Below are 26,095 nucleotides of genomic sequence, written 5' to 3'. Positions count from 1 at the left end.
GCTAATAGCCACTTATCAATGAGTGCATACCATGTATGTCTTTCTGTGATTGGGTTAGCTCACTCAGGATGATATTTTCCAGTTCCAACCATTTGCCTACGAATTTCATAAACTCGTTGTTTTTGATAGCTGAGTAATATTCCATTGTGTAGATGTACCACATTTTCTGTATCCATTCCTCTGTTGAAGGGCATCTGGGTTCTTTCCAGCTTCTGGCTATTATAAATAAGGCTGCGATGAACATAGTGGAGCACGTGTCTCTTTTATATGTTGAGGCATCTTTTGGGTATATGCCCAAGAGAGGTATAGCTGGATCCTCAGGCAGTTCAATGTCCAATTTTCTGAGCAACCTCCAGACTGATTTCCAGAATGGTTTTACCAGTCTGCAATCCCACCAACAATGGAGGAGTGTTCCTCTTTCTCCACATCCTCGCCAGCATCTGCTGTCACCTGAGTTTTTGATCTTAGCCAATCGCACTGGTGTGAGGTGAAATCTCAGGGTTGTTTTGATTTGCATTTCCCTTATGACTAAAGATGTTGAACATTTCTTTAGGTGTTTCTCAGCCATTCGGCATTCCTCAGCTGTGAATTCTTTGTTTAGCTCTGAACCCCATTTTTTAATAGGGTTATTTGTTTCCCTGCGGTCTAACTTCTTGAGTTCTTTGTATATTTTGGAAATAAGGCCTCTATCTGTTGTAGGATTGGTAAAGATCTTTTCCCAATCTGTTGGTTGCCGTTTTGTCCTAACCACAGTGTCCTTTGCCTTACAGAAGCTTTGCAGTTTTATGAGATCCCATTTGTCGATTCTTGATCTTAGAGCATAAGCCATTGGTGTTTTGTTCAGGAAATTTTTTCCAGTGCCCATGTGTTCCAGATGCTTCCCTAGTTTTTCTTCTATTAGTTTGAGTGTGTCTGGTTTGATGTGGAGGTCCTTGATCCACTTGGACTTAAGCTTTGTACAGGGTGATAAGGATGGATCGATCTGCATTCTTCTACATGTTGCCCTCCAGTTGAACCAGCACCATTTGCTGAAAATACTATCTTTTTTCCATTGGATGGTTTTGGCTCCTTTGTCAAAAATCAAGTGACCATAGGTGTGTGGGTTCATTTCTGGGTCTTCAATTCTATTCCATTGGTCTATCTGTCTGTCTCTGTACCAATACCATGCAGTTTTTATCACTATTGCTCTGTAATACTGCTTGAGTTCAGGGATAGTGATTCCCCCTGAAGTCCTTTTATTGTTGAGGATAGCTTTAGCTATCCTGGGTTTTTTGTTATTCCAGATGAATTTGCAAATTGTTCTGTCTAACTCTTTGAAGAATTGGATTGGTATTTTGATGGGGATTGCATTGAATCTGTAGATTGCTTTTGGTAAAATGGCCATTTTTACCATATTAATCCTGCCAATCCATGAGCATGGGAGATCTTTCCATCTTCTGAGGTCTTCTTCAATTTCTTTCCTCAGTGTCTTGAAGTTCTTATTGTACAGATCTTTTACTTGCTTGGTTAAAGTCACACCGAGGTACTTTATATTATTTGGGTCTATTATGAAGGGTGTCGTTTCCCTAATTTCTTTCTCGGCTTGTTTCTTTTTTGTATAGAGGAAGGCAACTGATTTATTTGAGTTAATTTTATACCCAGCCACTTTGCTGAAGTTGTTCATCAGCTTTAGTAGTTCTCTGGTGGAACTTTTGGGATCACTTAAATATACTATCATGTCATCTGCAAATAGTGATATTTTGACCTCTTCTTTTCCGATCTGTATCCCCTTGACCTCCTTTTGTTGTCTGATTGCTCTGGCTAGAACTTCAAGAACTTTATTGAATAAGTATGGAGAGAGTGGGCAGCCTTGTCTAGTCCCTGATTTTAGTGGGATTGCTTCAAGTTTCTCTCCATTTAATTTAATGTTAGCTACTGGTTTGCTGTTTATGACTTTTACTATGTTTACTTATGGGCCTTGAATTCTTGTTCTTTTCAGGACTTTTATCATGAAGGGGTGTTGAATTTTGTCAAATGCTTTCTCAGCATCTAATGAAATGATCATGTAGTTTTTATCTTTCAGTTTGTTTATACAGTGGATTACGTTGAAGATTTTCCATATATTAAATCATCCCTGCATACCTGGGATGAAGCCTACTTGATCATGGTGGATGATTGTTTTGATGTGCTCTTGGATTCGGTTTGCAAGAATTTTATTAAGTATTTTTTGCATCGATATTCATAAGAGAAATTGGTCTGAAGTTCTCTTTCTTTGTTGGGTCTTTGTGTGGTTTAGGCACAAGAGTAATTTGGTTTCACAGAAGGAATTCGGTAGGGCTCCATCTGTTTCAATTTTGTGGAATAGTTTGGACAGTATTGGTATGAGGTCTTCTATGAAGGTCTGATAGAATTCTGCACTGAACCCATCTGGACCTGGCCTCTTTTTGGTTGGGAGACTTTTAATGACTGCTTCTATTTCTTTAGGAGTTATGGGGTTGTGTAAATAGTTATTTTTGGTATCTCAAGATAATTCTTAAGTGTTAAATGAGCTCTTTCTACTATGGCTTGTCTTTGAGGATTATAAGGAATGCCAGTTCTATGTACAATATCATAATCCTCACAACATTTCTTAAAAGGCCCACTAGTGTAAACTGGACCATTATCAGTTTTTAATTGTTGTGGGACTCCCATAAAGGCAAAGGCCTGTAAGCAGTGACTTTTAACATCTTTACTTTTCTCTCCACTATGTGCAGAGGTAAAGAGTAAGCCAGAATAGGTATCAATAGACACATGGACAAACTGTTATTTTTCAAAGGAAGGAATATGGGTAACATCCATTTGCCAAATATCATTAGGCTGCAACCCTCTTGATTTAACTTCCAAATTGGGAGAGAAAACAAATGGGGTACACAGGGGACATTGACTGACTATTTGGGCTGCTTGTTCTTTAGTTACTCCATTGTGAAACCTCAAAGAAATAGCATTAAGATGCACATTTCTATTCATCACAGACAGTACTACTCATAACATGGAGACTGTGTATAAGAATCAGTGAAGTTACTGCCTTGTGCTAAGGGTCTGGGTGACATGGAATGTCTTCTCGTATGGCCCACAAAAATAGGTTCCTGATGCTTCCATAGCAAAGCCTGTACTTGTAGTAAGCAGTCACCAATGGATGAAACAGGAGCAACAAAGGGCAGAACAATTAGGAATTTTTATAACCTCTACCTTCCCTCTAGACACTACCATCAGTAAATATAAAATGCGCCTTTTGCAAAGGGGAACTAACAACAATTCGTGGAAAAATTTCTGGATGCATTTTAAAAAACTGACAAATCTTCCTATCAGGGTAATGGTTATCAAACTGACTAACAGCAGTGCTTAAAATAGCCCAATCTGTAAGTCCCTGGGCTAAATATTGTAGCTTCTCCTTGGTATAGGGAGTAATGATAAGATCTGGTTCCTTGCCAAAGGTCTATAAGCTAATTATTTGAGCTTTGAACAGTAATTGAGCAATGGCTTGAGGATAAGTCATCACTATTTTTGCAGGTGAAGCTTGTAAATAAACCCACACTAAAGGGCTATTTGCCAAAAAGGCCCAGTAGTGGAATGAGCAGATACAAAAATTAAAAATGAAAGAGGCTTAGAATAATCAATGTAATTAAGGTGAGCCTCTTCCAAAGCCTGTTGTACTAAATTTAAGCATTCACACACTTCTGGAGTTAATTGTCTAGGTGTATTTGGAGAGGAATCACCTTTTAAAATATCAAATAATGGCTTCAACTGTCCCCTGGTTAATTTTAATGTCACTCAAAGCCAATTTATATCCCCTAATAATTTTTAAAAGTAATTTAAAGTCTTCAGTGATCTAATCTAATTTTAAGTTTTTTTTGTGGGCAAATTCCTTTTTGTAATAATTCATGTCCTAAATATTGATATGGGAAGTTCTTTTGAACCTTTTCAGAGGCAATCACTAACCTTGCAGCACCCAAATCTTGTAAGTCAGCATATGCTGTCAGCAATTCCTTTTAATCTGGAGCCGCCAATCAAATGCCATCCATGAAATGGACAATATATATCTGTGGACATATATTCACTTCTGCCTCAAAGGCTTTAGGGCAGAGGCTACATACACCTGACACATAGTAGGACTATTGGTCATCCCCTAAGATAACATGAGCCAGTGATAGTGATGAGAAGGCTCCTGAAAATTTAAGGAAGGAATACTAAAAGCAAATCTCTCACAGTCTTTAGGATCTAGTAGAATAGTAAAGAAACAATCCTTTAAGTTAATAACTATCATATCCCAATTTTTTGGTAAAGCTATAGAAGAAGAGAGGCCAGGCTGAGTAGGTCCCATAGATATCATGATTTTATTAATTTCCCTTAGATAATGTAATAATCTCCACTTTCCAGACTTTTTCTTAATCACAAAATGGGTGTATTCCAAGGGGAAGTGGAAGGAACAGTATAACCAGCTTGTAACTGTTCCTGTGCTAATTAATGAGCTGCCTCCAATTTTTTCTTGGACAGGCGCACTGTGGAATCCACACTAGATCATTTGACTTCTAGGTGATGGGTAGAGGTTTAATGTAGGGAGGTTTATTAATAGTGACCCTTAGGATAAATTTCCCAAGCCTGTTTTATCATGAGGGTGTTTAATTATTTTGAGCTCTTCACTTACACTATAAGGTTTGCCTTGTAAATTTTTGCCCAATCCTCTCCCTGGGACGAGGCCTTGTTTCCTCACATGTTTTGTACAGGCTGAGCTGTCAGCACACCCCCATATCATTGAGCACATCTCGTCCCCACAAGTTGATAGGTATTTGTTCTAAAACAAAAGGCTGAAACCATCCCTCATGTCCTTCCTCGTCTCTCCATTTAAGAATCTTGCTGCTTTTTTGAGGAGCTGTAGCTGTCTTCACTCCTTATAAGGTGGAATGAGATAACTCTAAGGGCCAGGCCTTTGGCCAGAAGGCTTTAACTATCACAGTGGTATCAGCTCCAGTATCTAGGAGCCCATGTAGAGATTTTCCTTCAACCCATAGTGTGAGTGTGAGATGTTTCTCTAAAGAGGACACCCAAAATGCTCCGGGCCCAGTGGACCTGAACCCTTGATTTCCACAGGTGGATTTAAACACAGTATTGTTAGTATAAAACCGGGGCAAAAGAACCAATTAAGCTATCCTATCCCCTTGAGGAATAACTACAACTCCTTTTTCTCCAGAAACCATAATTTTAATTTCTCCAGTAAAATCAGAGTCAATCACTCCAGGGAAAATTCTTATTCCTTTCATCAAGGCACTGATGTGGCCTAGTAAAAGACCTATACTCCCAGACGGTAGGAGCCCATGTACCTCAGTGCCAATTACCTGGGGGCCCATTTGAGCTGTTAATACTGCTCTGGTGGAGGAGCAGAGGTCCAGTCCTGCACTTCCTGGAGTACCTCTGACAAGGTCTTTGACATGAGTGGGTTGGTTTGAGGGACAAACTGAATTGGGGTAGGTTCTACCATTGAAATTTTCATAGCTTTGTACACTCTGGTTTGGAGGGCCTGGAGCAGGCCCCATCTCCTGTTTCCCAGAAGATGTAAAGGCTGTCCCTCAACAGCTTGCTGAGATCTGCACTCATTTCCCCAGTGATAGCCTTTGGCACTGAGGGCATAATCCAGGGCCTCCTATCTTTTTGTTCTCTTTTAAAATATCCAGGTTGTCCACACCCAAAACGTATCTTGATCCCTCCATTTCCTTTCTGCATTACTGTTCTAAGACTTGTCGCGACACGTAATTCCCATCTATTTCTTTGCACAATTCAATATAGTCATTTAAACTTTTATTCTTATGAGGTCTAATAGTTTCCTTGAACCATTTATTAGAATTTTCATACAATAATTGTTTTACTATGGGCATAGTGGTATCAACATCTCCAATCAATTTTCCAGCCAATAATCTATCCACAAATTCCTGAAAAGGCTCCAAGGTTCCTTGTGTTACCTTGGATAACAAGGCAGGGCCTTCCAAGCTCTAACTGCTGCTGAGGAGATTTGAGCATAAATGGCAGAATCATATTGAATCTGGGCTGGTATGCCACATATTGTCCTCCTCCTGTCAGCATTTCTAGATTCCCTTGGGGGAATTCTGCTTGTGCATTAAGTCTAGCTAGTTGTACACATTGTTCTTGATATTCTCCCCTCCATAATAGATAATCTCCCCCATTCAACACTGCCCTAGATAATTGTTGCCAATATCCAGGAGTCAGATTAGATGTAACATAAGATTCAAAAATAGCAGAAGTAAAGGGAGCAAGGGGACCATAAGCAGAGACTGCTTCTTTCAGGTTTTTCATCTCCTTAAAACTCAGAGGAATATGATGTCTGATAGATTGACCTGCATTGTTGGTGCTTGGGATCTCAACAACAGGATAGACTGCTCCCTGTCCAGGGGGAGGCTCTGGAAAAATTACCCCACTCCTTAGAGCTTTGGCTCCATAACACCACTACAAGGAAGGATAGGGTTCATATGTGGGAGGAACAGTAGCTTTAAAGAAAGGATTTTAAAGAAAGGATTTTTCACTAGGAGGACAAGATTCTGATTTTTTTTAGCCACCCTGCACTTATTAATCTTCCTCTTAAGCACCTCTGTTTCTTCTTCTGGTATCTCTTCTTCATCCTCCTCTGAGCTTGAATCCTGATCTGAATCAGAGGTTTGTAAAGACTTATGAGAGGCATCATCCTGTGCCACTCCGAATGTTCTATCTCTGTCATTTGTCCCCTTAGATTAGCATTAGTACTCAAGAGAGCAACCTTGACCAATCTCCACCAAGAGAGCATGGCGATAGGAATGCTCTCAGGGCCATCTCTCTGCAGTGTTCTTTGCAAATCTGTCTTAAGCTGTTCCCAATCTGGAATATTAAGTCCTCCTGAATGAACAAGCAACGAACAGGGACTAGTCTTTTCTAAAGTTTTAATAAATTCTTTAGCTGTTTTTACTTTTACCCCTGTTCTCTGCTGTTTGATTAGAGCAACTATCTGATCTGTTAGCTATAAAGTAAAACTCGAGGTTCCCATGGTGCAATTTTTTTCACTTGCACTCACCCAATATGTTTTCTCTGCTTCACTGGCTAGCTCTTGGAATGACCCTGTCAGGGACTCCTCACTTTCCTGATCTCGGTGGGACCTCCATTTATCTCGCTGTCATGGTACTGAGAACGAGAGCAGGCATGCAGAATTTTAAAACAACACACAGACATTTGTGTTAAAAAATAATGTCAAAACTTTTACTGAGGTTCACAGAATTTATACCCCAAGTTCACTGGATGGAGAATTCCAGGAAGCACAATGGAAAAACAGGCTTACACCCTCAGATACAAAAAAAAAAAAAAAAAAAAAAAAAAAAAAAAAAAAAAACAGGAACAAAAAGCAGGAACCAATTTAACAGTGTTACCACCCAGGCCAAGCAGAAAGGTCAGGATGCTCCTTTGTTAGGAACAAAAGGCTTCCACATGCATCAGCAAGGTTCAGTAGGGGTCAAACACTCAAGGAGGGTTCAACAGTTGAAGAAAGCAATTGAAGAATACATCAAAAGCTTGAAAGACCTCCCAGGCTCATGGATTGGTAGGATTAACAGCAAAATAACCATCCAACCAAAGTAATGTAAAGATTCAATGCAATACCAATCAAAATTCCAACATTATTCTACATAGAACTTAAACAGAAAAATTTCAGCGTTATGTAGAAAGACAAAAACTCTGGATAGCTAAAATAATCCTGAATAATAAAAAAATGACTGTCCTGATCTCAAGTTGTATTCAAGAACCGTGGTAATAAGACCAGCATGGTATTGAACTAAAAACTGGTATGTTGAGCAATAGAATTGAATAGAAAGATGCAGATATAAGTCCATTCACCAGTTGACACCTAATTTTTAACAAAGAAACAAAACAGTACATTTTCGCAAAAAGATATGATCTTCAACAAATGATGCTGAGCAAATTGCATAGCTGTACATAGAAGAATAAGAATAGATTCATATCTATTGGCTTGCATAAAATGCAACTCCAAATAGATCAAGGACATCAACATAAACCCAGACATTAGGTAAGAACCAATGTGCCTAATTTAATGAGGAAGGACACTGGGCTAAAGAGTGAGACTAAAGAGAAAGCCAAAAGTTAAGACTATGGTCACAGAGAAGAGATTGAGGGAGTTGGGGTTTGGACCCCCTCCTGGAGCCTACTATAACCCTTAGAGTGGAGGGGAAGCCTCTAGACTTCCTGGTAGATACTGGAGCTCAACATTCAGTGCTTTTAAAGGCTGAAGGGTCACTGTCTTCCAAGAGGTCCTGGGTTCAGGGGGCCACAGGCACCAAATAATATTCGTGGATTACCCAAACAGTGGATTTCGGAATGGGATGGGTATCCTATTCATTCATGGTCATTTTCAAGCATCCCTATTTCCTTACTGGGAAAGGATCTCCTAACAAACAAGGGCCCAAATTCATTTTAAATTTATCCTGGCACAGACCAAAGACAGAAGATGACAACTCTGATTTCCCATCCCAGGTAACAACATAATGTAGGTAAACTGTAAGGCTCGAAGTGAGTCTTAACTACTAGGAAACCCCCCAAGTGAGACAGGAGAACAGAGTTTGATGCAAATGCATCTCTTAATAGCTCTTACGCTTAAGAAAGAACTAGGGTCCTTCAAAACAATCAAACACAAAGGCAACATTAGGCGTGGTTTTCTGTTTCTTGAGCCATGTGAATATCAAATACCCTTTGAAGAAAGTCTGATTTTAATTGAGCTCCTAACCTGCTTTCTTGTGATCTTTAATAATAAGATGTCCATATTGTGACTGATCCTGTAGCCACCAGAAAGCTTTCATCCAGCTGTGACTGAGCCTGAGGCAAGTGCTGTAGGACCTGATCAGCCCTACGTCCAGGAGGTCCCACTCACGAAAACACGCAGATGGAAATCTATGCAATAAGCAAGAGGTTTAATAATCCAGTACACTGGGACCCTGTACTTGGGACAGAGGTGACCCCAAAGAACAAAGGCCCACACCCTTTATACTGTTTCAGGGTATAGGCTTTAGGTTACAGCATGAGTTGGTTATTACTCATTGGTGAGGCCTATTACTTTTTTAATTCATTGCCGCCTATTGTCCTTTGAATTCATTGGAGGCCCTTGGTGGAGAAATACCTTTGGCATGCAGAGGGGGTGGTGAAGGACCCCTGCTAAGGGTGGCTAGCTCATTTATTGGAACAGGGTGTTATCCTAAATTCCACCTGGTATTTGCCTAAGGCAGCCTTTGTCCTTAAGTTTGAATCTTATACTTTTTGTCTTTGTGCTTTGTGCTCTGATACAAAATTTTCTTTTAAGTCATAGGATGGGACAGGCACAAAGTAGACCACTGGACTCGGTCCTGAACCACTTTAAGGACTTTCCCCAAATCACAGAAGACTCAGATCTGTTTGGTCATCCCAGCAAACTAACCATCTTTTACAGAAATGAATGGCCCACCTATGGCCTGAAGAGAGGACCTTCTATCTCCCCATCATTTACAAGGTGAAGGTTTAGTTATGAGGCTTGGGGTCACTCAGACCAAGTGCTGTATATCACCACCTGGCACTACCTGATTGAGAAGCCCTCTGTTTAGACAAGACCATTTTTTGTTAAGGGCTTCACTGCTCCCTACCCTTCATCTAAAGGAGGGTCATCCTCAGTCCCCTACCTTGCTCCCCCTTTCTGCTCTGGAGGAGGCTTTCTGTCCTGTTTGTGAGACCCCCAAGAGACCACCAAGGGCCACAGCTCTGAGAACACACAAGAGTCTTTTATTTGAGTTCAGACTTGGGCTCCCACATTCCCTATGCAACAAGTTAGGAATGCAAAGCTTGGGTCTAGGAGCTGAGATCTTACATAGGGAAAATTCACAAGCTGGTGTTTTCAAGCCTTGGTGTTACATGATTAGGTGAGGGGTGAAAGAATGCTATCCTTCAAACTGATAATGTTTGTTTAGAAAGCAAGGAGAGACCATACATCTGGAAAGGGGCATCTTTGACCTGGGAAGGAATAACTTATCCTGTTATTGAGATCAGTCATTTCCTGTTGTTGCAAGCTGGCCACAGCTGTTATGTCTATTTTCAACTGCTGGGAATGCTCAGTAGTCTCTTCCCAGTGCTCAAGTGTGGAGGCCTTATCACTCCAAGAACATTAATTTTCTGCTTCCTCCAAGGATAGGAGACAGCAGCCTTTTCTAAGGTTATTTGCTTAAAATAGAGTTTTGAGGATAGGATGGAATCTGTGCTGCTGTTGTTTTTTTGTCTTTCACTCCCTCTGCTTATGTTCCTGCTCCTGTCATGCTGCCCCTGACCAGACAACACAGGCAGAAGGAGGAGCAGTCCCTGACTCCCCTGACTCACTCCCTTGACTCCCCTGACTCTCCCTACTCCATTTGGAGTCCACCTCACACTCTGGCCAGTACTGCCCAGAGGGCTGACTCTGCTACAGCCTTATTTTTTTCAGGCTACAGGATTCCTGGATGCTCAGGGCAGACAGTTCATGACATATGTGTCATTTTCCAGTAATGAGCTGTACAATTGGAAGTCTCAAAACCCCCCATTTTCGGAAAGACCATCAGCTCTCCCGGGTCTTCTAGATTCAATCGTGCTGATCCATCTACCTATCTGGGATGATTATCGGCAAATACTTCAGGTCCTATTCACAACAGAGGAGAGAGAGAGAGGATCATGGGAGTCCAATGGAAATTGTTTCCAGGAGCAAATGGGCAGCCACTCAAGTTCATGCTGGTTTCGATGCAGCCTTTCCTTTGACTTGACTTGAAGGTAAGTAGAAGCTCCAGTTCTACCACCGGATTCTGATCTAAGGTGAGCCAGGTGATGCAGGAAAAGAATGAGAGCCACAGGGAATATCTAGAAAGACTTTTAGAAGCCTACAGGACCTACATTCCTTTTGATGGTGAAGCCAGAGAGCACCAGTCAGTTGTGAACACGGCTTTTGTTAACCAAGCTGTTCCTGACATCCATTGGAAGCTTCAGCCACTGAATGTTTCAACCTGTCTCTGGTGCCCAAAAGCCAGCCTCTACTTGCCTTTGAGTGGGAAGACTTGGGGAAAGGCTTCAAGGGACAACTGATTTGGACATGACTGCCTCAAAGATTCAAGAACTCACCCACTACCTTTAAGGAGGCACAGCATGAGGACTTGGGTGAGTACCAGTGGACCCACCTCCAAATAACTGAGATCCAGTATGTATTGTGAGCCCTTGACTTGGAGACATGCCAGGAAGTCACAGGCAAGACCTGCTACAGGAGCTAATTCAACTTGGCTACTGAGTGTCTGTTAAGGAAGGCCAGCTTTGTCAATCTGAGGTCACCTATCTGGGGGTACATATTTGGGGAGGGGCAGCCAATGCTTGCTGTCAGATGCCCCTGAAGCAAACCATTCTTAGCATCCAAGTTCAACCAATGTAAAGGCAAGTATGGGAATTTTTGAAATCTGCCAGGTTTTGTAGACTCGGGGTGCCAGGGTTCACCGAGATAGCCTAACCATTATTTGAGGTTACCAGGAGCCAATAAGAGAATGGACCCTGAGATGGACATGGCTTTTAAGACTCTAAGAGCCTTATTGGAGGCACTGGACTTGGCCCTCCCAGACATTCACAAGCCTTTTCCAACTGGATGTGGATCAGAGTAAAAGAATAGCAAAGGGGGTGCTCACCCACACTTTGGGACCATAGATAAGACCTGTGGCTTACTTATCTAAGAAGCTGGACCTGGTGGCCCAAGGATAGTCAGTCTGTCTTTGGGTCATAGATGCCACTGCCCTGCTAGTCAAGGATGCTGACAAAATAACCACAGGGCAGAAACTTGTTATTCCTCCCTCCCCGCCCCCACCCATTCTATTAAGGTAACCCTCAAGAATCCACCCAGCTGGTGACTGGCCAACATCAGACTGGACCACTTTCAGGCTCTACTTTTGAATTCTCCTCACATCAGATTAGCCCATCATCTGCACTAAACCCAGCTACCCTGCTAACTGACCTGTCCTTAGACATGGAACATGATTGCTCTATAATTCTGGGGCATGTCCAGAATGTCATGTCAGACTTGATTGACATGCTCTGGCCAGACATGGGACATACCTTCTTCATGAAGGGGAGTAGCTTCACCCAGAATGGAATCAAGTAGGCAGGGGCTGCAGTAATTGACTTGGACCCTGCTTTTTGGGCAATTGCTTTACTGCTGGAAACTTCAGCCCAGAAAGCTGACCTAAAGGCTCTAACCCAGCCTTTAAAACTGGCAAAAGGAGTTTCTCAGTTATTCCATTTTCCTCATTTGAGAATTCTTTGTTTAGTTCCGTACCCCATTTATTAATAGGGTTATTTGATTTTCTGGAGTCTAACTTCTTGAGTTGTTTATATATATTGGATATTAGCCTGCTATCAGATGCAGGATTGGTAAAGATTTTTTCCCAATCTCTTGGGTGCTGTTTTGTTCTTTGCCTTACAGAAGCTTTGCAATTTTATGAGGTCCCATTTGTCTGAGAAACAACTAAAGAAATGTTCAACATCCTTAGTCATCAGGGAAATGCAAATCAAAACAACCATGAGATACCACCGCACATCAGTCAGAATGGCTAAGATCAAAAACTCAGGTACACCCAGACACAACACACACACACACACACACACACACACACACACACACACACACACACACTCACACCACACACACACAGGCACACACATAATAGAGGTTACAATGAGAACTAGATTAAATGTTTTAGCTGGAAACTGGAAAATCTAGTTTGATGAGTAATGTCTTAGTCAGGGTTTCTATTCCTGCACAAAGCATCATGACCACAAAGCAAGTAGGGGAGGAAAGGGTTTATTCAGCTTACACCTCCACGTTGCTGTTCATCACCAAAGGGAGTCAAGTCTGGAATTTAAGCAGGTCAGGAAGCAGGAGCTGATGCAGAGGCCATGGAGGTTACTTACTGGCTTGCTCCTCCTGGCTTGTAACCCCATAGAAATAACAATAGCAACAAACCAGAACCCACCTAGAGCTTCCAGGGACTAAATCCACAACCAAAGAGTACACATGGAGCAACCTATGGCTCCAGCTACTTATGTAGCAGAGAATGGCCTTGTCTGGCATCAATGGGAGGAGAGGCCCTTGGTCCTGTGAAGACTCAGTGTAGGGGAATGACAGGGAGAGGTTGAGGGGCTATGTGGATGAGTGAGGTACCACCCTCATAGAAGCAGGGGAAGAGTAGATGGGATAGAGGATTTCCAGAGGGGAAACTGGGAAAGGGGATAACATTGTAAACAAAGAAAATATGCAATAAAAGAAAAAACACGAGACCCGGTGAGAGAGAGACCCAACCGCCTGGTCAGGTGGGCACTCCTGAGGCTGCAGAGCGGAAGAGACCACCAACACTGCTCACCCCTGCCCACATCCCTGGCCCAAGAGGAAACTGTATAAGGCCTCTGGGCTCCCGTGGGGGAGGGCCCAGGAGCGGCAGGACTTCTGCGCCTGAGACACCGCCAGAACCTGAAAGAAACAGACCGGATAAACAGTTCTCTGCACCCAAATCCCGTGGGAGGGAGAGCTAAACCTTCAGAGAGGCAGACAAGCCTGGGAAACCAGAAGAGACTGCTCCCTGCACACACATCTCGGACGCCAGAGGAAAAAGCCAAAGACCATCTGGAACCCTGGTGCACTGAAGCTCCCGGAAGGGGCGGCACAGGTCTTCCTGGTTGCTGCCGCTGCAGAGAGCCCCTGGGCAGCACCCCACGAGCGAACCTGAGCCTCGGGACCACAGGTAAGACCAAATTTTCTGCTGCAAGAAAGCTGCCTGGTGAACTCAAGACACAGGCCCACAGGAACAGCTGAAGACCTGTAGAGAGGAAAAACTACACGCCCGAAAGCAGAACACACTGTCCCCATAACTGACTGAAAGAGAGGAAAACAGGTCTACAGCACTCCTGACACACAGGCTTATAGGTCAGTCTAGCCACTGTCAGAAATAGCAGAACAAAGTAACACTAGAGATAATCTGATGGCGAGAGGCAAGCGCAGGAACCCAAGCAACAGAAACCAAGACTGCATGCCATCATCGGAGCCCAATTCTCCCACCAAAACAAACATGGAATATCCAAACACACCAGAAAAGCAAGATCTAGTTTCAAAATCATATTTGATCATGATGCTGGAGGACTTCAAGAAAGACATGAACACACTTAGGGAAACACAGGAAATCATTAATAAACAAGTAGAAGCCTACAGAGAGGAATGGCAAAAATCCCTGAAAGAATTCCAGGAAAACACAATCAAACAGATGAAGGAATTAAAAATGGAAATAGAAGCAATCAAGAAAGAACACATGGAAACAACCCTGGATATAGAAAACCAAAAGAAGAGACAAGGAGCTGTAGATACAAGCTTCACCAACAGAATACAAGAGATGGAAGAGAGAATCTCGGGAGCAGAAGATTCCATAGAAATCATTGACTCAACTGTCAAAGATAATGTAAAGCGGAAAAAGCTACTGGTCCAAAACATACAGGAAATCCAGGACTCAATGAGAAGATCAAACCTAAGGATAATAGGTATAGAAGAGAGTGAAGACTCCCAGCTCAAAGGACCAGTAAATATCTTCAACAAAATCATAGAAGAAAACTTCCCTAACCTAAAAAAAGAGATACCCATAGGCATACAAGAAGCCTACAGAACTCCAAATAGATTGGACCAGAAAAGAAACACCTCCCGTCACATAATTGTCAAAACACTAAACGCACAAAATAAAGAAAGAATATTAAAAGCAGTAAGGGAAAAAGGTCAAGTAACATATAAAGGGAGACCTATCAGAATCACACCAGACTTCTCGCCAGAAACTATGAAGGCCAGAAGATCCTGGACTGATGTCATACAGACCCTAAGAGAACACAAATGCCAGCCCAGGTTACTGTATCCAGCAAAACTCTCAATTAACATTGATGGAGAAACCAAGATATTCCATGACAAAACCAAATTTACACAATATCTTTCTACAAATCCAGCACTACAAAGGATAATAAATGGTAAAGCCCAACATAAGGAGGCAAGCTATACCCTAGAAGAAGCAAGAAACTAATCGTCTTGGCAACAAAACAAAGAGAATGAAAGCACACAAACATAACCTCACATCCAAATATGAATATAATGGGAAACAATAATCACTATTCCTTAATATCTCTCAATATCAATGGCCTCAACTCCCCAATAAAAAGACATAGATTAACAAACTGGATATGCAACGAGGACCCTGCATTCTGCTGCCTACAGGAAACACACCTCAGAGACAAAGACAGACACTACCTCAGAGTGAAAGGCTGGAAAACAACTTTCCAAGCAAATGGTCAGAAGAAGCAAGCTGGAGTAGCCATTCTAATATCAAATAAAATCAATTTCCAACTAAAAGTCATCAAAAAAGATAAGGAAGGACACTTCATATTCATCAAAGGAAAAATCCACCAAGATGAACTCTCAATCCTAAATATCTATGCCCCAAATACAAGGGCACCTACATACGTAAAAGAAACCTTACTAAAGCTCAAAACACACATTGCACCTCACACAATAATAGTGGGAGATTTCAACACCCCACTCTCATCAATGGACAGATCATGGAAACAGAAATTAAACAGTGATGTCGACAGACTAAGAGAAGTCATGAGCCAAATGGACTTAACGGATATTTATAGAACATTCTATCCTAAAGCAAAAGGATATACCTTCTTCTCAGCTCCTCATGGTACTTTCTCCAAAATTGACCATATAATTGGTCAAAAAACGGGCCTCAACAGGTACAGAAAGATAGAAATAATCCCATGCGTGCTATCGGACCACCACGGCCTAAAACTGGTCTTCAATAACAATAAGGGAAGAATGCCCACATATACGTGGAAATTGAACAATGCTCTACTCAATGATAACCTGGTCAAGGAAGAAATAAAGAAAGAAATTAAAAACTTTTTAGAATTTAATGAAAATGAAGATACAACATACTCAAACTTATGGGACACAATGAAAGCTGTGCTAAGAGGAAAACTCATAGCGCTGAGTGCCTGCAGAAAGAAACAGGAAAGAGCATATGTCAGCAGCTTGACAGCACACCTAAAAGCTCTAGAACAAAAAGAAGCAAATACACCCAGGAGGAGTAGAAGGCAGGAAATAATCAAACTCAGAGCTGAAATCAACCAAGTAGAAACAAAAAGGACCATAGAAAGAATCAACAGAACCAAAAGTTGGTTCTTTGAGAAAATCAACAAGATAGATAAACCCTTAGCCAGACTAACGAGAGGACACAGAGAGTGCGTCCAAATTAACAAAATCAGAAATGAAAAGGGAGACATAACTACAGATTCAGAGGAAATTCAAAAAATCATCAGATCTTACTATAAAAACCTATATTCAACAAAATTCGAAAATCTTCAGGAAATGGACAATTTCCTAGACAGATACCAGGTATCAAAGTTAAATCAGGAACAGATAAACCAGTTAAACAACCCCATAACTCCTAAGGAAATAGAAGCAGTCATTAAAGGTCTCCCAACCAAAAAGAGCCCAGGTCCAGATGGGTTTAGTGCAGAATTCTATCAAACCTTCATAGAAGACCTCATACCAATATTATCCAAACTATTCCACAAAATTGAAACAGATGGAGCCCTACCGAATTCCTTCTACGAATCTACAATTACTCTTATACCTAAACCACACAAAGACACAACAAAGAAAGAGAACTTCAGACCAATTTCCCTTATGAATATCGACGCAAAAATACTCAATAAAATTCTGGCAAACCGAATTCAAGAGCACATCAAAACAATCATCCACCATGATCAAGTAGGCTTCATCCCAGGCATGCAGGGATGGTTTAATATACGGAAAACCATCAACGTGATCCATTATATAAACAAACTGAAAGAACAGAACCACATGATCATTTCATTAGATGCTGAGAAAGCATTTGACAAAATTCAACACCCCTTCATGATAAAAGTCCTGGAAAGAATAGGAATTCAAGGCCCATACCTAAACATAGTAAAAGCCATATACAGCAAACCAGTTGCTAACATTAAACTAAATGGAGAGAAACTTGAAGCAATCCCACTAAAATCAGGGACTAGACAAGGCTGCCCACTCTCTCCCTACTTATTCAATATAGTTCTTGAAGTTCTAGCCAGAGCAATCAGACAACAAAAGGAGATCAAAGGGATACAGATCGGAAAAGAAGAGGTCAAAATATCACTATTTGCAGATGATATGATAGTATATTTAAGTGATCCCAAAAGTTCCACCAGAGAACTACTAAAGCTGATAAACAACTTCAGCAAAGTGGCTGGGTATAAAATTCACTCAAATAAATCAGTTGCCTTCCTCTATACAAAAGAGAAACAAGCCGAGAAAGAAATTAGGGAAACGACACCCTTCATAATAGACCCAAATAATATAAAGTACCTCGGTGTGACTTTAACCAAGCAAGTAAAAGATCTGTACAATAAGAACTTCAAGACACTGAAGAAAGAAATTGAAGAAGACCTCAAAAGATGGAAAGATCTCCCATGCTCATGGATTGGCAGGATTAATATAGTAAAAATGGCCATTTTACCAAAAGCAATCTACAGATTCAATGCAATCCCCATCAAAATACCAATCCAATTATTCAAAGAGTTAGACAGAACAATTTGCAAATTCATCTGGAATAACAAAAAACCCAGGATAGCTAAAGCTATCCTCAACAATAAAAGGACTTCAGGGGGAATCACTATCCCTGAACTCAAGCAGTATTACAGAGCAATAGTGATAAAAACTGCATGGTATTGGTACAGAGACAGACAGATAGACCAATGGAATAGAATTGAAGACCCAGAAATGAACCCACACACCTATGGTCACTTGATTTTTGACAAAGGAGCCAAAACCATCCAATGGAAAAATGATAGCATTTTCAGCAAATGGTGCTGGTTCAACTGGAGGTCAACATGTAGAAGAATGCAGATCGATCCATGCTTATCACCCTGTACAAAGCTTAAGTCGAAGTGGATCAAGGACCTCCACATCAAACCAGACACACTCAAACTAATAGAAGAAAAACTAGGGAAGCATCTGGAACACATGGGCACTGGAAAAAATTTCCTGAACAAAACACCAATGGCTTATGCTCTAAGATCAAGAATCGACAAATGGGATCTCATAAAACTGCAAAGCTTCTGTAAGGCAAAGGACACTGTGGTTAGGACAAAACGGCAACCAACAGATTGGGAAAAGATCTTTACCAACCCTACAACAGATAGAGGCCTTATATCCAAAATATACAAAGAACTCAAGAAGTTAGACCGCAGGGAAACAAATAACCCTATTAAAAAATGGGGTTCAGAGCTAAACAAAGAATTCACAGCTGAGGAATGCCGAATGGCTGAGAAACACCTAAAGAAATGTTCAACATCTTTAGTCATAGGGGAAATGCAAATCAAAACAACCCTGAGATTTCACCTCACACCAGTGCGATTGGCTAAGATCAAAAACTCAGGTGACAGCAGATGCTGGCGAGGATGTGGAGAAAGAGGAACACTCCTCCATTGTTGGTGGGATTGCAGACTGGTAAAACCATTCTGGAAATCAGTCTGGAGGTTCCTCAGAAAATTGGACATTGAACTGCCTGAGGATCCAGCTATACCTCTCTTGGGCATATACCCAAAAGATGCCTCAACATATAAAAGAGACACGTGCTCCACTATGTTCATCGCAGCCTTATTTATAATAGCCAGAAAATGGAAAGAACCCAGATGCCCTTCAACAGAGGAATGGATACAGAAAATGTGGTACATCTACACAATGGAATCCTACTCAGCTATCAAAAACAACGAGTTTATGAAATTCGTAGGCAAATGGTTGGAACTGGAAAATATCATCCTGAGTGAACTAACCCAATCACAGAAAGACATACATGGTATGCACTCATTGATAAGTGGCTATTAGCCCAAATGCTTGAATTACCCTAGATCCCTAGAACAAACGAAACTCAAGACGGATGATCAAAATGTGAATGCTTCACTCCTTCTTTAAATGAGGAAAAAGAATACCCTTGGCAGGGAAGAGAGAGGCAAAGATTAAAACAGAGACTGAAGGAACACCCATTCAGAGCCTGTCCCACATTTGGCCCATACATATACAGCCACCCAATTGGACTAGATGGATGAAGCAAAGAAGTGCAGACCGACAGGAGCCGGATGTAGATCGCTCCTGAGAGACACAGCCAGAATACAGCAAATACAGAGGCGAATGCCAGCAGCAAACCACTGAACTGAGAATAGGTCCCCTATTGAAGGAATCAGAGAAAGAACTGGAAGAGCTTGAAGGGGCTCGAGACCCCAAAAGTACAACAATGCCAAGCAACCAGAGCTTCCAGGGACTAAGCCACTACCTAAAGACTATACATGGACTGACCCTGGACTCTGACCCCATAGGTAGCAATGAATATCCTAGTAAGAGCACCAGTGGAAGGGGAAGCCCTGGGTCCTGCTAAGACTGAACCCCCAGTGAACTAGTCTATGGGGGGAGGGCGGCAATGGTGGGAGGGTTGGGAGGGGAACACCCATAAGGAAGGGGAGGGGGGAGGGGGATGTTTGCCCGGAAACCGGGAAAGGGAATAACACTCGAAATGTATATAAGAAATACTCAAGTTAATAAAAAAAAAAAAAAAAAAGAAAAAACACTGGTAAAAGGAGTCAAATCTAACATTTACACTGACAGCAGATGGGGTTATTGACTGCTGCAGGAAAGTCCATCAAAAATAAGGAAAGCATCCTTGCTTTATTGGAATCATTATGGTTTCATCTCTAAATAGCCATAATTCACTGACCTAGGCATTAGAAATCTACATCAGAAATATCCCGAGGGGACAGGCTAGCTGTTAAAGCTGAAAAGGAGGCCTCCTATCTTTCCATTGCCAACATCCTGGTAGCTTTGCTGCTCCTTATGCTTCCAGATATCCCTAAATATACTGTTGAATACAAATGATATCAGGTAAAATACCAAGGAGTTTACAGAAGAGACAGATGGTTGTTGATTTCTGAAGGCTGCTAAGGAGCTTGTTAAGCAACTTATCCATCAGATTCATCAAACTTCTTTCCTGGACACTGAAAACTGTAGGGATTACTGTGAGGGGCAAGGTACAAAATATTTGACTTAGGACACTTGGTTGATCAGGTAATCTCAGACTTTGCCACCTGCCAGGCTGTGAACTCCTTAGGCCCCAATCAAGGAGCTGCTCCAGGAACCAGAATCAGGGATCAACAGCTAGGGGCTAATTAGGAAATAGATTATACAAGAATAAAACCAGGAACATATAGATATAAATATCTGCTAGTTGTTATAGATACATTTTCAGGATGAGTAGAAGCCTACCTTACAAAGAAGGAGACTGCAAAGTAATGGCAAAGAAGCTTCCGGAAGACATCATATCTAGGTACGGTTTCCCTATCCTGCTTGGGTCTGATAATGGAGTGGCACTTATCTCTCAGGTAAGTCAATCTTTAGCACAGGTTTTGGGGAACAATTGGAAATTACATTGTATATAGACACCAGAGTTCAGCGCAAGTAGAAAAGATAAATTAGAATATAAAGAGGCCTTGACCCAATTAACCCCTGAAACTGACAGTGACTGGGCATCTCTCCTACTTTATGCCTTATATAGGGCTAGGAACACCCCTATACTTTAGGTACCCTGCTCTTTTGAGATTCTTTATTGGAGGTCCCTTCCCATGCTGCCTAACCTCCAATCTGATATATTAGCTGATATATTATGACCATCATAAGTTTTTTAAAACTTGGAAGCTCTCTATAGGGTCCAGAAGCAACTCTATCATCTTCCAGATTTATGAGTCTGCTCCTCCCCTTCAACTCCCATTGCTTTGAACAGGTGACAAAGTCTAGATTAAGAGATATAACCACAGACTCTGGAACCTCTATGGAAAGGACCTCACACCATGATTCTGACCACACCTATGGCTATTAAGGTGAATGGGATCAGGATGTGGATATACTACTCCCACCTTAAGCCTGCCAGGAGAGAAATGATCTAGCAGTTGGGGTTCCAGTGGAGGAGACTTCCAGGAGAGCTGCCACAAGAATGATGAAAGTTCACCTCACACCCTGTTGATCTGTTGAAACTGCAACTCCAGTTCTCCTGATCCTTCTTGCTTGCTGCTTATGCCTTGCTGCACCAGCCACTATCCCCCCTTACTATCTGTGAACCACCAGAGGTCCATGAACCTTGTTGTCAAGTTCACAGTGGCTGGCAAGAAGGCTGATTGGACTGGAGATTCTTAACTCCTCTCTTCCCGGACTTAACATAGAATTGTTGGTTACCAGACAGAGACTCTCCATTGGAAATAAGATACCAACAGCCTATTCTCACCTCTGCAACCATCTTTGTAACCCCTACTGTTGCAAGATATATGTTGCCTCCAGAGAATGCTTGTACCTCAGGGCTTGCTCCATACATTTATGGCCTGGTTGTAAATATGACTGAGGATTTTTATGTTCTAATACAGCTTGTACCCAGAGTGACTTATTACTCTGGGGAGGCTGTCTTCAACAAGCTAGCACCTTCAAATAGTTGAGTTTAAAGCTTGTCCATTTCTGCTGTGTTACTAGGCTCTCTCATTGACATAGGGATGGCGGGAGCTGCTAATGTAGGGGCCTTAGAAACACCTCAAGGATTTGAGATGGCCCACTACTGAAAATGGGCTAGGCTGATTCTATAACAGACTTCAGATTGGCAGTTAAGACTAGGCCTAAGAATTGGGCAAATCCAGGCAAGCCCAAGCAAGTCAATTATTAATAGAAAGGAAAAAAACCCAGACTCCAGCCTTCATGCCCAAATAATGTTTCTGTAATGCCTAAAGGTAGAGTAAGTTAAAGCTCATTTAATCTGGAATTCCAATGTGCTTTAAATCAGGCCCGCAAGCTCACTTAGTTGTTTCTGAGCAAAGAGCATTTATTCTGCAGAGAACCTGCATGCAGGGGTCTACCATACTTCAGGATGGAAGATGGAGTTGTGGACTTTGTAGGGTCAATGTAAAGCCTGTTAGGGTAGGAGTGCATGACTTTTACCTGTTGTTTCTTTGAATGGTTGGTTGTATCTCCAGGAGTATAGGTGCCTCTGTGATTGGTCAAGGCTCTGGGAAATTTTGGAAACCTTTAGTGATTTACTATACTTGGCACAAGATTCATGGTGGGGCAGCTGCTATAACTTCTGATTGGCTGCCCATGAGGTTGGCTTAGGCTGGGATGGGGCAGCTTTCTGGTTGGCTGTCCAAGCTGGGTAGCTTTTACTGGAATTGACTTCCTTTTTCAGTTCTGAGCAACAGAAACTTAGGCCTAATTTCCCAAATTGACAGTTTGCAGTCAACCTGGCTTTGGCTGACTGACTTGGTTCACTCAAAAGCATTCACAGTTCAAGTAAAATTTAGAAGCACTTTTTAAGGCACATTGGTAAATTCTTAAGCAATAAAGAAAGCGTGAGAGTATTTCTTTGGAGTATAACAATTTGACTAATGTATGATAATATATATGATGTATATTATATATTATTATTATATATTATGCACACTGTAATCTTCAGCTTTATTTTAGTAATGTTAGCATAATATAATAATGAATATTTGCATTTTACCACAGAAAATGCTATTAGCATTTAATTGTTGACAATAAAATTTTATAATCACTCAATGTTTTACTTTATATGCAAGTTTTATTAAAAGTAACTACTGACTGTGCCTGGAGCTGACCCAGTACCACAGGTCTCTGTACCCAAATCCCATGGTGGAGAGAGCTGGAATCTCAGAAGTTTGGACAACCCTGAGAGTTCAGGGGAGATCACTACTTCTGTTCATATTCCTGGCCCAAGAGGAACCCACCTAGAGCCCTCTAGACATAGGAAGCTAGGAGCAGTCAGGGACAGGATCTTTCTGGTCCTTGCCTGTGCCCAGAGCTGAACGTTATTTTCCAGGAGTTCTGACATACCTGAGAACAGAGGTAAGACCACTACTTCTATTCCAAGGGTCCTGCCTGGAGTCCTTGGGACACAGGAACCCAGGAGCAGTGTGGGACAGGATCTGTCCAGCTTCTGCCTGCTCCAGGAGCTGACCCTGTGACACAGCTCTCTGTACCCAGATCGGGCTGAAAGAAAACAGGGTTACAGGAGTACTGAAACTCAGGCTTATAGGAGGGTCAAGTGACTGTCAGAGACAGCAAGATGAGCTAACACCATCAACAACCTGATGGTGAGAGGCAAATCCTGGAACCTAAGCAACAGACACCAAGACTACTTGGCATCATTAAAGCCCAGTTCTCTCACCAAAACAAATACTTGATATCCTAAAACACCAGAAAAACAAGATTTGGATTAAAAAATCACATCTCATGGTGATGATAGAGGACTTTAAGAAGGACATAAATAACTCCCTTATAGAAATACATGACACACACAGGTAAACAGGTAGAAGCCCTTAAAGAGGAAACAGAAAAATCCCTTAAAGAAGTGAAGGAAAACACAACCAAACAGGTGAAGGAATTGACCAAAATAATCCAGGAACTAAATGTAGAAATAGAAACAATAAAGAAATCACAAAAGGAGACAACCCTGGAGATAGAAAACCTAGGAAAAAGATCAGGAGTCATAGATACAAGCATCACCATCAGAATACAAGAGATAGAAGAGAGAACCTCAGGGGAAGAAGACACCATAGAAAACATTGAAACAACCATCAAAGAAAATGTAAAATGCAAAAAGCTCCTAACCCAAAGCATCCAGGAAATCCAGGACACAATGAGAAGACCAAACCCAAGAATAATAGGTATAGAAGAGAGTGAAGATTCCAAATTTAAAGGGACAGTAAATATCTTCAACAAAATTATAGAAGAAAACTTCCCCTAACCTAAAGAAAGAGATGCCAATAAACATACAAGAAGCCTACAGAACTCCCAATAGATCAGACCAGAAAAGAAACTCATCCTATGACATAATAGTCAAAACACCAAATGCACAAAACAAAGAAAGAATATTAAAAACCGTAAGGGAAAAAGATCAAGTAACATATAAAGGCAGATCTATCAGAATTATACCAGAATTCTCGCCAGAGACTATGAAAGCCAGAAGATCCTGGGCAGATGTCTTACAGACCCTAAGAGAACATAAATGCCAGCCCAGGCTACTACATCGAGCAAAATTCTCAACTAACATAGATGGAGAAACCAAGATATTCCATGACAAAACCAAATTTCAACAACATCTTTCAACTAATGCAGCCCTACAAAGGATAATAGATGGAAAACTCCAGCACAAGGAGGGAAACTATATTTTAGAAAAAGCAAGAAAGTAATCTTCTGACAACAAACCCAAGAGAGCAACACAAATATAATTAAACCTCTAACAACAAAAATAACAGGAAACAACAATCACTGTTCCTCAATATTTCTTAACATCAATGGACTCAATTCTCCAATAAAAAGTTATAATAACAGACTGGATATGTAAAGAGCAGCCAGCATTTTACTGTGTACAGAAAACACACCTCAGTGACAAAGACACCCAAGTGTAAAGGGTTGGAAAACAATTTTCCAAGCAAATGATCCAAAGAAACAAGTTGAAGTAGCAATTCTAATATAGAATAAAATGGACTTTCAACCAAAAGTCATCAAAAAAGATAGGGAAGGACACTTCATAATCATGAAAGGAAAAATTCACCAAGGATTGAACTCTCAGTCCTGAGTATATACGCTCCAAATGCAAGGGCACCTACATTCGTAAAAGAAACCCTACTATAAAGCTCAAAGCACATTGACCTCACCCAATAATAGTGGGAGACTTCAACACACACACTCAGCAATGGTCAAATCAAGGAAACAGAGACAGAGAAACTAAAACAAGTTATGAACAAATGGATTTAACAGATATCTATAGAACATTTCAATCCAAAAGAAAAGAATATACCTTTTTTTTTTTAATTAACTTGAGTATTTCTTATATACATTTCGAGTGTTATTCCCTTTCCTGGTTTCCGGGCAAACATCCCCCTCCCCCCTCCCCTTCCCTATGGGTGTTCCCCTCCCTACCCTCCCCCCATTGCCGCCCTCCCCCCAACAGTCTAGTTCACTGGGGGTTCAGTCTTAGCAGGACCCAGGGCTTCCCCTTCCACTGGTGCTCTTACTAGGATATTCATTGCTATCTATGAGGCCAGAGTCCAGGGTCAGTCCGTGTATAGTCTTTAGGTATTGGCTTAGTCCCTGGAAGCTCTGGTTGCTTGGCATTGTTGTACATATGGGGTCTCGAGCCCCTTCAAGCTCTTCCAGTTCTTTCTCTGATTCCTTCAACGGGGGTCCTATTCTCAGTTCAGTGGTTTGCTGCTGGCATTCGCCTCTGTATTTGCTGTATTCTGGCTGTGTCTCTCAGGAGCGATTTACATCCGGCTCCTGTCAGTCTGCACTTCTTTGCTTCATCCATCTTGTCTAATTGGGTGGCTGTATATGTATGGGCCACATGTGGGGCAGGCTCTGAATGGGTGTTCCTTCAGTCTCTGTTTTAATCTTTGCCTCTCTCTTCCCTGCCAAGGGAATTCTTGTTCTCCTTTTAAAGAAGGAGTGAAACATTCACATTTTGATCATCCGTCTTGAGTTTCATTTGTTCTAGGCATCTAGGGTAATTCAAGTATTTGGGCTAATAGCCACTTATCAATGAGTGCATACCATGTGTGTTTTTCTGTGATTGGGTTACCTCACTCAGGATGATATTTTCCAGTTCCAACCATTTGCCTACCAATTTCATAAAGTCATTGTTTTTGATAGCTGAGTAATATTCCATTGTGTAGATGTACCACATTTTCTGTATCCATTCCTCTGTTGAAGGGCATCTGGGTTCTTTCCAGCTTCTGGCTATTATAAATAAGGCTGCAATGAATATAGTGGAGCATGTGTCTTTTTTATATGTTGGGGCATCTTTTGGGTATATGCCCAAGAGAGGTATAACTGGATCCTCAGGCAGTTAAATGTCCA

General features: G+C 41.5%; 1 long non-coding RNA gene across 1 annotated transcript in view; it reads left to right on the top strand.

Moving 5' to 3' along the window:
- The first annotated feature begins 10,164 nt into the window (after positions 1–10,164).
- The window catches only part of LOC134480367 (uncharacterized), a 165,691-nt gene continuing 149,760 nt past the window's right edge, over positions 10,165–26,095 (top strand). Inside the window, exon 1 of the long non-coding RNA XR_010054782.1 lies at positions 10,165–11,202. This is a non-coding gene — a long non-coding RNA (uncharacterized LOC134480367). The remainder of the gene's footprint in view (positions 11,203–26,095) is intronic.

This window comes from Rattus norvegicus, chromosome 9 (assembly GCF_036323735.1).
Source record: "Rattus norvegicus strain BN/NHsdMcwi chromosome 9, GRCr8, whole genome shotgun sequence".
Lineage (NCBI taxonomy): Eukaryota > Metazoa > Chordata > Mammalia > Rodentia > Muridae > Rattus > Rattus norvegicus.
Note: the sequence above shows the minus strand (reverse complement) of the source record. Positions and strands in the feature narration are given on the sequence as shown.